Source organism: Leptonychotes weddellii, chromosome 4 (assembly GCF_054177405.1).
Source record: "Leptonychotes weddellii isolate Sample4059 chromosome 4, ASM5417740v2, whole genome shotgun sequence".
NCBI lineage: Eukaryota > Metazoa > Chordata > Mammalia > Carnivora > Phocidae > Leptonychotes > Leptonychotes weddellii.
Genome location: NC_138372.1, coordinates 2,182,184 through 2,197,235, shown reverse-complemented (window position 1 = coordinate 2,197,235; position 15,052 = coordinate 2,182,184).

The following is a 15,052-nucleotide window of genomic DNA, read 5'->3' as shown; positions in this document are numbered from 1 at the left end:
CACAAAATAAATCTTCCTTGGCACTCAGTAACTTCTAAATGAACAGTGAAATGAATGTCTAAATGAACAGTCAGGCTAGAAGCATGGCCGGCGGCCTTCCTCCCAACCTTCGAGGATGCCCCAACTCCAGCTGCCAGAGTTCACTGACTCCCCGCCCCGCCCCCCGGGTTTTGTCTCCTCTTGTAACCCTGGGAGCAGCCAGCCAGCCCAACCTCCGAGGGCATCAGATGCTCAGCCTCTCCCAGTGTGGGTCCTGGAGTGGCAAGGACCTGGGCAAGTGTATCAAGCCTTAAAGGAAAGCCCTAGAACTCTCCTGCCCTGGGAGTCTGGGCCAAGGGGAGGGGTGTGTGTGTGTGTGTGCATGTGTGGGTGTTAAGAGGCTGCCTGCTCCTTACTTGTTCCCAGCTTCAAGGTGTCCTCATGTCACCTCACAATCGTGAGGGAAAAAGGGCGTCCTGGATGTCCCCATCCTGGGATGGATCTGTAAAGTACCTCGCCCTCTGGACCAATGAGATAAGGGACAGCGTCTGCTGCCCTCCTGGACCATGCTCCCTGGCATAGGACGACTTCCCGAACTGGCCACACTGGGCTCCGGTGTGGTGCCTGATGCCCACTCCGGCCACACTCCCCGCTGTAGAACCCACTTCCCGCTCCAGCCACGCCCCCTGCTGTAGGAACCATGGTCTGCTCAACACGCACTTCTCCAGTGAACAGTTCTCCCTACTTGTGATGTTCTCTCTTTGAAGACAAGTGTTTGCCAATCTCACAATGGATGGTGGCCCCCCCATCCAAGTCCCCACTTGCCCCATCTGCTCACTGCATGCCAGAGCCGGAGCCCTACTGTCCCCAACCCTGGACGAAAATAACAACAGTGCTGACGGCTTCCAAGCAGCAAAGCTTGGCTCTCTCTGCCTTTTTGCCCTTCTTTTAAAGTCTGAATAAAAATGCTTCCCAGCTCTGTGTTTAACCTACAGCCAACCCTGGCATTGAATGAGCCGGTGTTTCCCAGCATCTCTGAGACAACTGTAATGGGTGGTCAGGCCCCACAGCAACTGACAGGACATCACAAGTTGTGGATTGCTGTGTGTTCACTCCCTAAGTCTCCCCTAGATTCTGTAGAGAAGTGGTTCCCAGAAATGTGCTAGGAATCTCAAATGCCTGGACAGCACAGTGAGGGGTGGGTCTCTGAACTGAGGTGGAAGACACATTCTCTGCAAACGGGCTTGTTCCGGACTGCAACAGAGTTGAGAACTGGCCATTGGTTAAGTCCCTGATACTTCAGCAGTGTGCTTATGTCCATGGACCCTTGGTCCCAGATGCCATTTACCCTCTGCATGGTCTTAGGTGAGCACTTCACCTCCATGTGCTTCAGTTTCCCCATCTGTATGATTGAGTGACATTAATTGCCCCCTACCTTATAGGTTATTGTGAGGGATTAATGCACTAATGCATATAAAGCATTTCAAACTGTCCTTGGAGCACAGAAGCATTTCTAACTATTATTTCAGAAACTCACAGGTTGGGTCAGGTACCAGGTGACCAGGTTTTCCAACTGGTTTGGAGCCCAGATATAGTATTCTCAGTTCTCAAGAGGCAGTCACTAGGATTTTCAACCCAAACCTCTACGGTACTGACCAGCAGGAAAAGAAAGATGCTGCCAAGAGCTGGCTTCTTTTTGATCTTTATTTAAAGGAGATTAGGAAATCCTGCAGTATTGAAAAAGCCTACAGTGAGGCTACTGTAAAGATAGAACTTTTAAAGCAGACAGATCAAAGAGGTAGCTCCTGGTGCTTCCAACATCTGAAGCCATCTTTATAATCACTCCTCAGACTGCCTCGAGCTCAGCGGATGACCATGTGGCTCATCGTCCCCAAACTTGTGGGCTTTCCAGGCAATGAAACCACAGAGTTTGGTTTTCTCCCTACAATTAGGAAAAGGGAAAGGGACAAACTTTCATCACGCACTCAGTTGTGTGCCCCATACGAGGCCAGCATGTCACCTGCGTCACTTCATTAATCCCTATGACAACACTATGAGGTGAAGAGTATTATGCCCTTGATTTAAATGAGGAAGCCAGTGCTTGGAGAGACTTAGTAACTTGCTCAAGGTCACACTACTTGACTAATGGCCGGCCAAGACTCCATTCCAGGTCTGCCCCCAGTGCACACTTTCTTCCACTGCCCACTGGGGAAATAGCTTTCGATTCTGAGCTCTCAGGAAAGTGAAAAACAGGTTAGGAATTATTTACATCCTTAAACCCTATATCCCTCATTTTTCCTAACTGGGTCCTGGGGGCTCGAGAGCAGAGAAGCCACAACTGAATACCCCTGCATTTAATGATGTGCTCAGGAGGTCCTACCCTAGGGACCACCCACTCATAAGCTTTCCCTCTGCCTGCATGGTCTTCACATCCACCCACATCCCAGATGCTCAGTTCCCTCATGATGGGTCTTCTGCAGCTAACAAGGTCAAAACTACAGCACATTTTTCAGAGAGCCGCATGCAGCCTTTAGCAAGTGCTCCTGGGCCCTTCATTCATGAAAGGTGAACATTATGTCTTTTATGGCTGGGAGACCTATAACTCAAGGGTGCTGCAGGCAGAAGAAAAAAGCTGGGCAGACTTCAGAAGTAGAAAACGTAATACAATTCATCGGTGAGCTGTTTAAACTCTCCCACGGGGGAGCACTTTGTTTTTGATGAACCAGCTGATGTTTGTCTCCAGGAGCCCAAACTGAGAAAAATGGAACAGCCACTATTTTTCCCAGCCAGAAATTACAGTGCCCTGACCTGACACCCCCTGAGGTTCTAGCAGACTACTTGACCAAAATACAAAAAAACCAAAAACAAAAACAAAAAACGGAATCAACATGATGCTTTCTCCACGCACAGATGCAACAGCTAGTTGTCTGATTTTTCCCCTCCACAAACAAGAGTTGACAAACAAGTTACAGACAGGCTCCCAGCTGGTGTACTGCCCTCTGCTCTCTTGGCACAGAAGCTGCGTGCCACCATTAATGTAAATCCATAAGGATTTTAGAGGTTGAGCTGAAGTGCCAGGACAATAGGTAAAGGAAATTAGATCTTTGAGGCAAATGCATAGTGTATGGCAGGCAAGGCATAGTGCATCATCAGACTGATGACGTAGTCAAGTGTTTTGGTAGCATTTTGGATCCAAATCTACTTGTCAGGAGTAGCAGACACTGGTGGTGTTCCACACCTTAGCCCCTCAGCACACCTGACTTCAGCACTGTGGGTGTGGACAGTTCCCCCATCTCCCCCAGACCTTTTTGCATCAGGGCTCTCTGCCCTGGCTTCAGCACAGCCCATGATGTGGGGAATATTACACCCTAGAGACAACCCTAAAAAAATATGGATGGGAGTTGGTGCATAAATGGCCCTGTCTCACTCTCTTCAGAGGCACAATAACAAGAGGCATCCTCCACAGCGCTTACAGGGTCCCCAGTGGGACTGAAGCTCAGCTGAACACAATGGTAATTATCTTCATAGCAAAGTCTTTCACTGGATTTTCCTCCTGCCCTATTCCATTCCCACTATCCCTGCTCCTACTCCTTGGGATCACTTCCCCATTAAAGTACCTTTACCCTTTCTGAGGAATCCAAACCAAACTTAGAAAGCAACCTTCAAAATGGAATCCTGAAATTCGATTACTCCCTTGTAAGACAGCAATAAGGATCCCGTTTGTGGGTGACAAATAGAGTGATGACAATTCCTGGTGCGCAGTAGCCCTGCAGCAATGGACACTCTCACCTGTAGAGTGTTGAATGAGGTACAGGTGGAAGCATTGGCTTATACAGTAACTAGCCCTTGTAGTGTGTGGAAGCAATGGTAGCTGTAAGACTGGGAGAGTTTGCCGGCTTTTGTTAACTGCTTTAGACGTCAGCTCAGGGTACGCCATCAAAGCCAGAATGCCTCCATGACAGCATTTTAAATGACCCTCATCCCCTGTAGCCAGAGGGTAGTTGGTATTCAATATCAGGCATGTAATTACACTGAAGGGTAGAAAACTATGAGGGACTGAATGCATAGCCTTGGCAGGTTTCCAACGTGAAGGTCCTGGGCTGATGGCGTGAAACCCTGAGCCAAGGGGTGGGGATGTTTGGATGTATGCACCTAAGAATCTTTTTTCTTTTTACTGTCTTTATTCATTTTCCCCCATTCCCCTAACCCCATCTCTAGCACTACTAATCTGTTCTCTGTATCTATAAGCTTGTTTTGCTTTTTAGATTCCACATATAAGAGAGATCATATGATATTTGTCTTCTCTGTATGACTTGTTTCACTTACGTAATGCCCTTGAGATCCATTCCTGTTGTTGTAAATGGCAATATTTCATTCTTTTTTATGTCTGAGTAATATTCCATTGTATATATGCACCACATCTTCTTTATCCATTCATCCATCAATGGACACTTGGGTTGCTTCCACATCTTGGCTATTGAAAATAATGCTACAATGATCAGATAGATGCATATATCTTTCCAATTTATTGTTTTTATTTTCTTCACATAAATACCCAACAGTGGAATTGCTGGATCATACAGTGGTTTTTGTTTTCATTTTTTGAAGAACCCCCATAGTTTTCCATGGTGGCTGCACCAATTTACATTCCCACCAATGGTGCACACTGTTCCTTTTTCTTCACAGCCTCACCAGCACTTGTTACTCCTTGTCTTTATTATTATTATTATTATTATTATAAGCATCCTAAGAGGTGTGAGGTGATACCTTGTTGTGGTTTTGATTTGCATTTCCCTGATGATGAGTGATGTTAAGCATCTTTTCATGTGTCTGTTGGCCATCTGGATGTCTTCATTGGAAAAATGTCTATTCAGACCTTCTGCCCATTTTTTATCAGATTGTGTTATTAAGTTGTATTAATTCTTTATAAATTTTGGAATTTGTCCCTTATCAGAAATATGATTTGCAAATCTTTTCTCCCATTCAATAGGTTGAATTTTCATTTTGTTATGGTTTCCTTTGCTGTGCATAAGGCTTTATACTTTGATGTATTCCCATTTCTTTATTTTTGCTTTTGTTGCTTTTGCTCTTGGTACCAGATTTTAAAAATCATCACCAAGACCAACATCAAAGAGTGGATTTTCTGTTTTCTTCTAGGAGTTTTATGGTTTCAGGTCTTATGTTCAAGTCTTTAATCAATTTTGAGTTAATTTTTGTGTGTGGTGGAAGATAGTGACAGAATTTCATTGTTTTGCATGTGACTTTTCAGTTTTCCCAACACCATTTACTGATGATACAATTTTCCCCACTATATATTCTTGGCTCCTTTATCATAAATTAATTGACTATATATGCATGGGTTTATTTGATGTAAATGAGATTTTAAAGTCCTATACTATATTGTATTGTTGTCTATTTTTCCCTTTAGGTGTGTTAATATTTGCTTTATACACTTAGGTGTTCCTTTGTTGAGTGCATATATATTTACGAGTGTTATATCCTCTTGTTGAATTGATCCCTTTATCACTATCTCACACCCTTCTTTGTCTCTTTTTACAGTCTGTGTTTTAAAGTCTGTTTTTTCTGATATAAGTATTACTATCCAACTTTCTTTCAGGTTCCATTTGCATGGAATATCTTTTCCTATCCCTTTACTTTCAGTCTGTGTATGTCCGGACATCTTAAGTGAGTCTTGTAGGCAGCATATAGATGGGTCTTTTTTTAAATTCCATTCAGCCCTCTATGTCTTTTGATTGGAGCATTTAGTCCATTTACATTTAAAGTAATTAATAAGTATGTATTTATTGCCATTTGGTAATTGTTTACTGGCAGTTTTTTTAGTTCCTATCTGTTCCTTTCTTTTATTTGCTCTCTTCTTATGCAGTTTGATGACTCTCTTTTTTTTAGAAACAGAGAGAGAGCACACACATGCACAAGTGGGAGTAGGCAGAGGGAGAGGAAGAGAGAATCTTAAGCAGGCTCCATGCTCAGTGTGGAGCCCAATGCCAGGCTTAATCTCACAACCTTGAGATCATAACCTGAGATGAAATCAAGAGTCAGACGTTCAACCAATGAGCCACCCAGGCACCCCTGATGACTTTCTTTAATGGTTTGCTTATATTCCTTTCTCTTGATCATTTTGTACTTACTATAGGTTTTTGTTTTGTGGTTATCATGAGGCTTACATATAATAATTTAAATCTAACAGTGTATTTGAAGTTGATAAGGACTTAAGTTTGTTCCCATTCTAAAGCTCAACATCTTTCACTCCCCTCCCACATTTTGTTTTTGATGCACATTTTACATCTTTTTATCTTACCTTAACTAATTATTGTAATTTTAGTTACAAACAAAAGTTACTACTTTTGTCTTTTAATCTTCATACTAGCTTTATAAGTGATTAATCCAATACCTTTATTATTAAATATTTCCCTTTCCAGTGAGGTTTATTCTTTCATATATTTTCCTGTTACTGATTAGCACCCATTCTTTTTACCTTAAGGAAATCCCTTTAATATTTCTTATAAAGCTGGGTTGGTGGTGAGGAACTCCTTTAGCTTTTGCTTGTCTGGAAAAACCTTTATCTCTCCTTCAATTCTGAATGAGAACTTAGCCAGATAGAGTATTCTTGATTGGAAGTTTTTTCTTTCAGCACTTTGATTATATCATGACACTTTCTTCTGGCCTGCAAAGTTTCTGCTGAAAAATCTACTGATAATCTTATAGGGGTTCCCTTGTATGTAACAAGTTGTTTTTCTCTTGCTGCTTTTAATATTATGGCTTTGCCTTTAATTTTTGACATTTTAATTATAATGTATCTTAGTGTGGGTCTTTTTGGGCTCTTCTCATTTAGAACTCTCTGACTTTCTGCATCTAGGCTTCTATTTCCTTTCCTGGGTTAGGGAAGTTTGCAGCCATTATTTCTTCAAATAAAATTTCTGCCCCTTTCTCTCTCTTTTCTTCTTCTGGGAGCCCTATGATACAAATGTTAGTCTGTTTGATGTTGTCCTGAAAGTCCCTTAAGCTATCTTCACTCTTTTTTCTTTCTGTTGCTCTGGTTGGGTAAGTCACACTGCCTTGTCTTCAAGTTCACTGATTCTTTATTCTGCTTCATCTAGTCTGCTGTTAAATAACTCTAGTATATCTTTCATCTCAGTTATTGTCTTGAGCTCTACAACTTCTATTTGGTACTTTCTAATATTTTCTATCTGTTTGCTGAAGTTCTCACCATGTCCCACCATTCTTCTCCCCAGGCAGTGAGCATTTTTAGGACCATTATTTTGAGCTTTTATCAGGTAAATTACTTATCTCTCTTTCATTCAGGTCTTTTCTGAGGTTTTTTCTTGTTCTTTCATTTGGAACATATTCCTCTGTTCCTTGTTTTGCTTGACTCTTTGTGTTAGTTTCTATGCAATATAGATGAAACAACCACCTCTCCTAGTCGTGAAGGAGTGGCTTCGTGTAGGAGAAGAAACTTGTCATTCAAACCTGCCCCAGCTCTTTGCTGTCTGTCAAACCTCTGTGCTTGTCCAAGTAGCCTATTATATTTTTAATAGCTCCCAGTAGCTGAGGATATGCCAAGACCTGTCAGTATCTCAGTACCTAGATCCAGGCTATTTGCAAGCCAGACCCTTTGGTAGCAGCTTTTTAAAATGTGTAAATATATATAGTCCTGTGGGACCAAAAGTGTGAGCCCCACCAAGCACCAGTGCCAGGTGATGCTCCCGGGCAACAGCCACAAGCACTGGGACAGCAGACATAAAAGCCAGGGCACCAGGTGCATGTAAACTCCCCTCCAGCAGTCACTGGTGCTCTGGTGCACAGCAGAGGGGGAGTGAAGATCACACCCACATTCTGAGGCATCTGCAGAGGATAACAGTCAGCCCCCCAGATGTCTGTTTAATTAGAAGACTGCCCTTCAGGCCACAGCCATGATGATTAGCTGTTCCAAGCCTCCTTCACAGAAAGACAGATCAGGATCTGTTGCCTCTTGCTGTGTCCTAGTTGTCATAGCAATTTAAGAATTCTTTCTCCAGGGGCACCTGGGTGGCTCAGTTGGTTAAACGACTGCCTTCGGCTCAGGTCATGATCCTGGGGTCCCTGGATCGAGTCCCGTGTTGGGCTCCCTGCTCAGCAGGGAGTCTGCTTCTCCCTCTGACCCTCCCCCCTCTCATGTGCTTTCTCTCTCTCATTCTCTCTCTAATAAATAAATAAAAAAAAGAGAATTCTTTCTCCATTTGTTGCAGTCCTGTGGGACCCACAAGTGTAAGTCCCACTGCACCATAGCCAGGTGATGTAGAGGTGTGCCCTGGCAACAGCTGCAAAAATCAAGGCACCAGACAGGGGTCTGAGCTCCTTTCTGGGTGACACCAATTATCACAGTCCATGGAATGAGGAACACAAGCTTCCCTGGCCTCCAGCATCAGTGTCTCGAGGGGAGTCCCCTGGGCAGTGTCTGCAATGATTGGGGCACCAGACACATGTAAAAGCTCCCTTCCAGGAGATAATGATGCTCTGGAGCACAGTGGGGGGAAAAAGTGTGAAGGCGGCACCCACCAACTTCATCCCCAGAGAGCGTTCCAGTAGAACACAGCTAGATGCATGTGTTACTTTAGATGCCTCCCCTCAGATCCACACTTTAATATAAGCTGGTGACCCTCATCCACTTTAAGTCTGGGTGTGATCAGCTATCTCTGACAGAGGAGCCTTTGAGTAGATTATACTCTCCTTGGATAGGCCACATGTGGATGTGTGCCTGGTTCAGGAGATGACCAGTTTTCATTAATTGGCTTTAATTGTCAGTGATTTAAAACATGGAAATACATTAAATCATGACAATTATTGACTTCTCCCATTTTCTGGGGATAAAGTTCTTGGCTTACCTCAGTTTGCTTCAGCTTACATGGTCCCCCATGAAGCAGCTCCTCCTGACTTCTGTGACCACATATCTCCTCCCCACCCCATCCTGACACTGCATGTGTCTTGTGGAGTGACTCTGTTCTTATGGGACCCATGCTCCCTCTCACCTTCTGGCCAAAGCCCCAGGACTTAACCATCTGGAGGAAGTCTGTCTCTCCCCACCTTGTGCTCACCTGAGTCTATTCTCACCTAATTATCCTTCAGCTGCCCTGACACTCCCCTCTGCCAGGATGTGCTGGGTATCCCTCCAAGGTGCTCCAAGGGGCTTTTCGTGCTTAGCCCACATGTCATAATTATGACAATATTTTGATGTGATCTATTGACTTGTGCCTATAAACCACAGTACTATAAGCTTTATGAGAATAAAGACTGTGTCTCACCTGTTCCTATAACCACAGAATCTAGCACTTTTCAGGGCACGTGGCAGATGCTCAGTAAATAACTGTTAGGAAAATGAGGTTGGTGCAAAACAGTCATAACTACAAATGTCAGTATAGTCAATTCATGGATGTGCTACTTTTCTCCAGACGTTGTAAGAAAGTACCACAAGCCGGCTAGCTTAAAACAAAAGAAATTAATTCTTTCACAATTCTGGCAGCCAGGATCCAAAATCAAGGTGGCAGCAGGGTGATGCTCCATCTGAGACTCTAGATAGATCCTTCCTTACCTCTTCCAGGCTCTTGGTAGTGGCCATCAATCTTGGGTGATCCTTGGCTTGCAGCTTCATCACCTAATCTCTGCCTCTGTCATCAGATAACCTTCTCCCTGTGTCTCTGTCTTCATACGGTGTTTTCCCCTTCTTATGAAGATACCAGTTGCTATGAACTGAATTATTTCCCAAAAATTCCTATTTATTTTCATAACCACATTACCGATGAATAACTGAGGCTCAGAAAGTTTCAATAACTCCTTCTCTTGGTCATTTTGGGGCTGCTGCAACAAAATACCACAGACCAGGTCATTGGAGTCTGAGCTGGAGACTCTGGCAGATCCGGGGACAGCCGGCTTCCTGTTTGTAAATCGCTGTCTTCTTGTGTCCTCACATGGTGAAGAGCAGAGAGAGAGAGAGCAAGCTCTCTCCAGAAAAGAGCACTAATCTCAATCATGAGGGCTCCACCCTGCTGACCCAATTACCTCCCAAAGACCCCACCTCCTAAAACCATCACCCCGGGGGTTATGACTTTAACATGAGAATGGGGGGGCACACAAACATTCAGTCCATAGCACAGCCCCCAAACCACCCCGCTCCGAGGGTGACAGCGAGGGCATATGGTCTATACGGGGGCACAGCCACTTCCAGGCCAGTAACTGCCTATCAACGGAGGCCAGCCAGGAAGATCGAGAGTGTTAAATTCCTGAATACTTTTAATGTATTCTAAAAGGACATGTTCTTTTTTTTTTTATTATTCTTATGTTAATCCCCATACATTACATCATTAGTTCTAGATGTAGTGTTCCATGATTCATTGTTTGTGCATAACACCCAGTGCTCCATGCAGAATGTGCCCTCCTCAATACCCACCACCAGGCCAACCCATCCTCCCACCCCCTCCCCTCTAGAACCCTGTTTGTTTTTCAGAGTCCATCGTTAAAAGGACATGTTCTTTTCCCATTTTTTCTTAAGGAAGGCAGCAAGATATGGCAAGAGCACCCCCAGCGAGGGCTCTGAAGTGGAAGCACTTGCTGTGTGGCTGTGAGTGACATGCGTGTGCTCTCTGTGCCTGAGGAGTCAGACCTGTGAACCGAGGCTCACGACCCAGGGGCCTGTGAAGGGCCACTCGTGCATGCGTCTCAGCTGCCCGGGGCGCTCGTGGCCTGGGACACATGCATCTCTTGGTCACTGCACAAGCCCCCAGCTTCCTCAGGAGTATCTCCCGAGTTCATGCTGCTCCGGGGTGGTGGGGGGGGCGGGGAAGGAGGGAGTCTACAGGGGGGCTGGAGCCCGCTCACTGCTTAGTAGGAACTCATGTTAAATTTTCAGGGATTTTAGGAGCCAGTTGTTAAAACATAGCCATTACTACAAATTAAAGATTGCAGATTCACAACTAAATGAATTATAAAAAAAAAAAAAGGTAATAAGGACTCAAAATTCCTCATTCCCTAACGAGTCTACCACATGTTACTGTTTTCTGTGCCCTGAGCTTACCGTGTGTCTGCCTGGGGGGCTCCGTGACCTGCCTGACTGCCCACCTCCTCCCAGCCCTGCTTCTCCTGATAACCCCCCAGGGGAGCTGCAGCCGAGCCATGGGAGAATTTACACCACGGGAAGTGATGATCACTATACATCAAGGCTTGATTTACTAGCGCCAAGGAGGCAGGTCAAACTTAAAAGTGTGTTCTGTGTGCGGTCATTGGTGACACTGCGTAGAACACAAACAATTCAGAAAATATCCTCCCAACATTTGAAAACCATCATCCAGTTCAGCAAAGGAATCACTCACATCGTCGGGCAAACTCTCGAAGTCCAGACATGCGGCTCTGTCGTTTTACTTTTGTCTTACTCCCCAGCATAAACAGAAGTATGAGCTCACATGCATGTCAGAGCCGTGTTCGTTCATCAACGGCAGGCATTGGTTGACTGTGAAAAATACAAGAGCTTGGCAAAAATCAACAAGAGCAATATGTGAGAATCAATTGACCGTATGGAATTTATAATAAAGAGTATTGTATATTTTATTATTACTTGTAAATTGCATGCTGTGTATCCTCCTCGTCAGTAAAAACACATACTGACTTGCGTGCACAGCTGTGCGTACATTTTGTCAGAGAGCTGGTTGTTACACATCACCAGCACACCACTGACTCAAGCGTTGCCAACCTTGACCTTCTGAACCCTCAGCCCCTCCCGCACCTTCATTCTCTGTGGTCAACAGCTCAGCTCTGGTCCTAGACTGCCTAGCCGCAGTCACTGGCCTCACCCCGTGGGGCGTCAGGACCCGGGGGCTGCCAGGCGTGAGTCTTTTCAAGGCTGGCTGAAGGCTCTGGGGCCCCACGGGAGAGAGGAATCTGTTGTAGGGGACCAGTCACCAGGAGGAAACGTCATCTCTGCATACATGTGGTGTCAGCCTCAGCCTGCAGACCCACCTGCTTCTAGGGGCCAGGCAGGCAGACAGGTGGGTATAGGCCGACATACCTGCAGTCCAGAAATGCTCCCTTTGAGTTTATGTGCCTTGACAAAGACTCTCTCTTTGCCCAAACTCTCGTCTGCAGGACTCGACCTTGTCCATCCCTGCGGAGCCTGCCTCAGCCGGTCGTAGCAGGAATCCTGCAACATCAGCTTGGAGGGAACCCCTGCCCTGGATCCACAGCCCCCACCGTCCCCAGGGGAAGTCTGGACACCGTGGCCTGCCGTCAGCAGAAGCCTGTCGGGCCTATTTCTCCAGGATGCCCCGCACTCCTGATGTCCCTCTCGGTAATTTCCATGCACTGCCGCGGCCTGCTCCCCACTTGTCCTTGCTGTCCTCAGAGCTGAGACCAGTTCTTCCCCGAGCTCTCTTATCCCTACTGCAAAGATCCTGAATAAAATCTGATGTCACCTCCCGCTCTGCAGCCCGGGGCAGCCTCCCCCCGCCCCCCACCCTGGGGCCCCACGTGAGTGTCTGGGAAGGCATGTCCAGCTAGACCCAGTGGTGGGCTTTCTTGACAAGAGAATTTGGCTTTTTCTAAATTGTGGTAAAATATACATACAATTTACCACCATAATTATTTTTAAGTGCACAGCTCAGGGGCATGAAGCACATTTGCGCAGTTGCACAACCATCCCCACCCCGTCTCCAGACTGAAACTGTCCCCACTAAACACTGACCCCTTCCCCCTCCCAGGCCCTGAGCCCACCCTTCCACCTTCTGTCTTTATGGATCCGACCACTCTGGGGTCCTCACAGACGTGGAATCATGCTTCTGTGACTGGCTTATGTCACCGAGCACGGTGTCCTCAAGGTCCCTCCACGTTATAGCAGGTGATGGCACTTCCTGCTCTTTAGGCTGAACGATATGCCCCGTGTGGCCCTACCCTCGTTTGTGTGTCCGCTCACTGTCCGCGAACCCTTGGGTTGCTTCCACAGTGTGGCTGTTACGAATAACACTGCTATGGACATGCGTGTACAAATACCTGTTCAAGTCCCTGCTTTTAAGTATTTGGGAGTGATAAGGGCCAGAAGTGGAAATGCCGGACCATATGGTAACTTCATTTTTAATGTTGTGAGGAGCCACCACCCTGCTTTCCACAGCGGCTGCACCAGTTTGGATTCCCACCTACAGTGCACGGGCCCCGTCTCTCCACATCCTCACCAACGCTTGTTGTTTTCTGTGGTTTTGAGAGGGTAGCTATCCCGATGAGTGTGGGACGCTCTCTCATCGTCCTGCTCATTTGCATTCCCCTGACGATGAGTGACGTCGAGCATCTCCTCGCGTGTCTGCTGGCCATCCGTATGTCTTCTTTGGAGGAAAATCTATTCAAGTCCCTTGCCCTTCTTCTGAATAGGATTGTTTGGGGGTTTGGTGTTGAGTTGTAGGAGTTCTTTATATACTCTGCATATTAACCCCTTATCAGATATGTGATTTGCAAATATTTTCTCCCACTCTGTGAGTTGTCCTTTTACTCTGTCGACAGCATCCTTTGATGCACAGAAGGATTTTACTTTGAAACAGTCCAGGAAATTCGGCTTTGAATTTCAGACCACAGATAATTTCAACAAGCCCTCGGATCCATCCTGGGCCTGCTCCATGTTAGGTTCTGGATGCCCAAAGAAAGAGCCAGTGCTGCCTGCAGTCAGCATGGTGGACAGACTGGCAAACAGACAGCAACAAACCGTCACGCCTTGGTTATGGCACCAAGCGCAAAGCCCTCTAGAAAACACACACACAAACACAGGTTAGCGCAGCCTCATAGCTAAGGAAACATCTGGATCCTTCCACAACCAAAGTGACCCTAGGACCGTTGGTCGGCAAAGCGTGGCTCTCTCAGCCCCCCTGAGAAACAAAAGTCATCATGGAGGGCCCAGCAGACCCAAGGAGGCCCGGAAATGAGAGGAATGTGCTGGGGATCCCCGTCTTCACCCCCAGGACCGCAATCCCAGAACCTCAGTGAGGCTTCGTGATCTGCTGGGGACGTGACCACAGTTGGGCTCATGACTCGCGCCCACCCCCCAGCCCCATCTGTGGAAGGGAATAATGATCCATTTGTATTCATAAGACTATTGCCGGGAAGATTAATTAAAAGGCGAGGGTATTTTTAACCATCTGTACTAATTTAGGGGAAGAATTTAGAAATATAATTGTATTATCTGTAACTGAGGAATTCACAGATCCCTCTTGGAATCAGAATATTAATGTGTCTCTCAAAGAGACTCAGCAACTTGAGCAAATCACGGCTGCCATTCCTCCTAAATTAGCCCAATTAAATAAGGATAATTTTAAGTGTTTGGCTTGGGGGGCGGGGGGTGGGGCAGTGGAGTCACACACCAGCAAGAAGACCAGGCTTTCTCCCCCAAGTCTGGGGAAGCCACATCTCTGACACAAAGCTGAAGGCCAGCCCCATGGCTGCTGCCCAGGTCCCCGAGGGCTGGGATTCAAGCCGGAGGGGGTGGGAATGGATGTTCTCCTGTAAATAATGCAGCAGAGAAATCAAATCAGCCTCGGGTGGGAGGGACGTGTTCAGAGATGCAGCCCAGAGATGCAGCTGAATGGGTCCTCAGAGCTCAGCGTTGGTGACCCTAAACCTCTGTCCCCATGGGGCCCACGGAAAGCACCAGCCCTCAGCGTGGCCAGACTAGTCATTTATTGAAAGACACAAAAGAATAAAGCCCCAGGGCAGGTTTGAACAGGGGGCAGTTGGGAAGGCTTTTGCTGGGTGGTAGTGCCCGGGGACAGGGAAGGGTCCTTCTGCAGACCCCAGGCTGTGCCACCTCGCCTGGACCCATGCTGGCAGGGGAGTCAGCCTGGAGGACTCTGCTGGGCTCTGGGGAGGTGCCGAACTTCCACGCCAGGTCAGAGGCCCCGCAGGTGCTCCTGGCCACTGAAGGGCTAAGGAGACGGAGGGGGTTGGTTTCATGTGTGCCCGGGCACGATGAGGGCAAGGCACTGACACTTAGAAGGCACACGTTCCACTAAGCTCCTTCTGCTCCTGGAAGACTTCCCTGAGCGTCCTCCCAAGG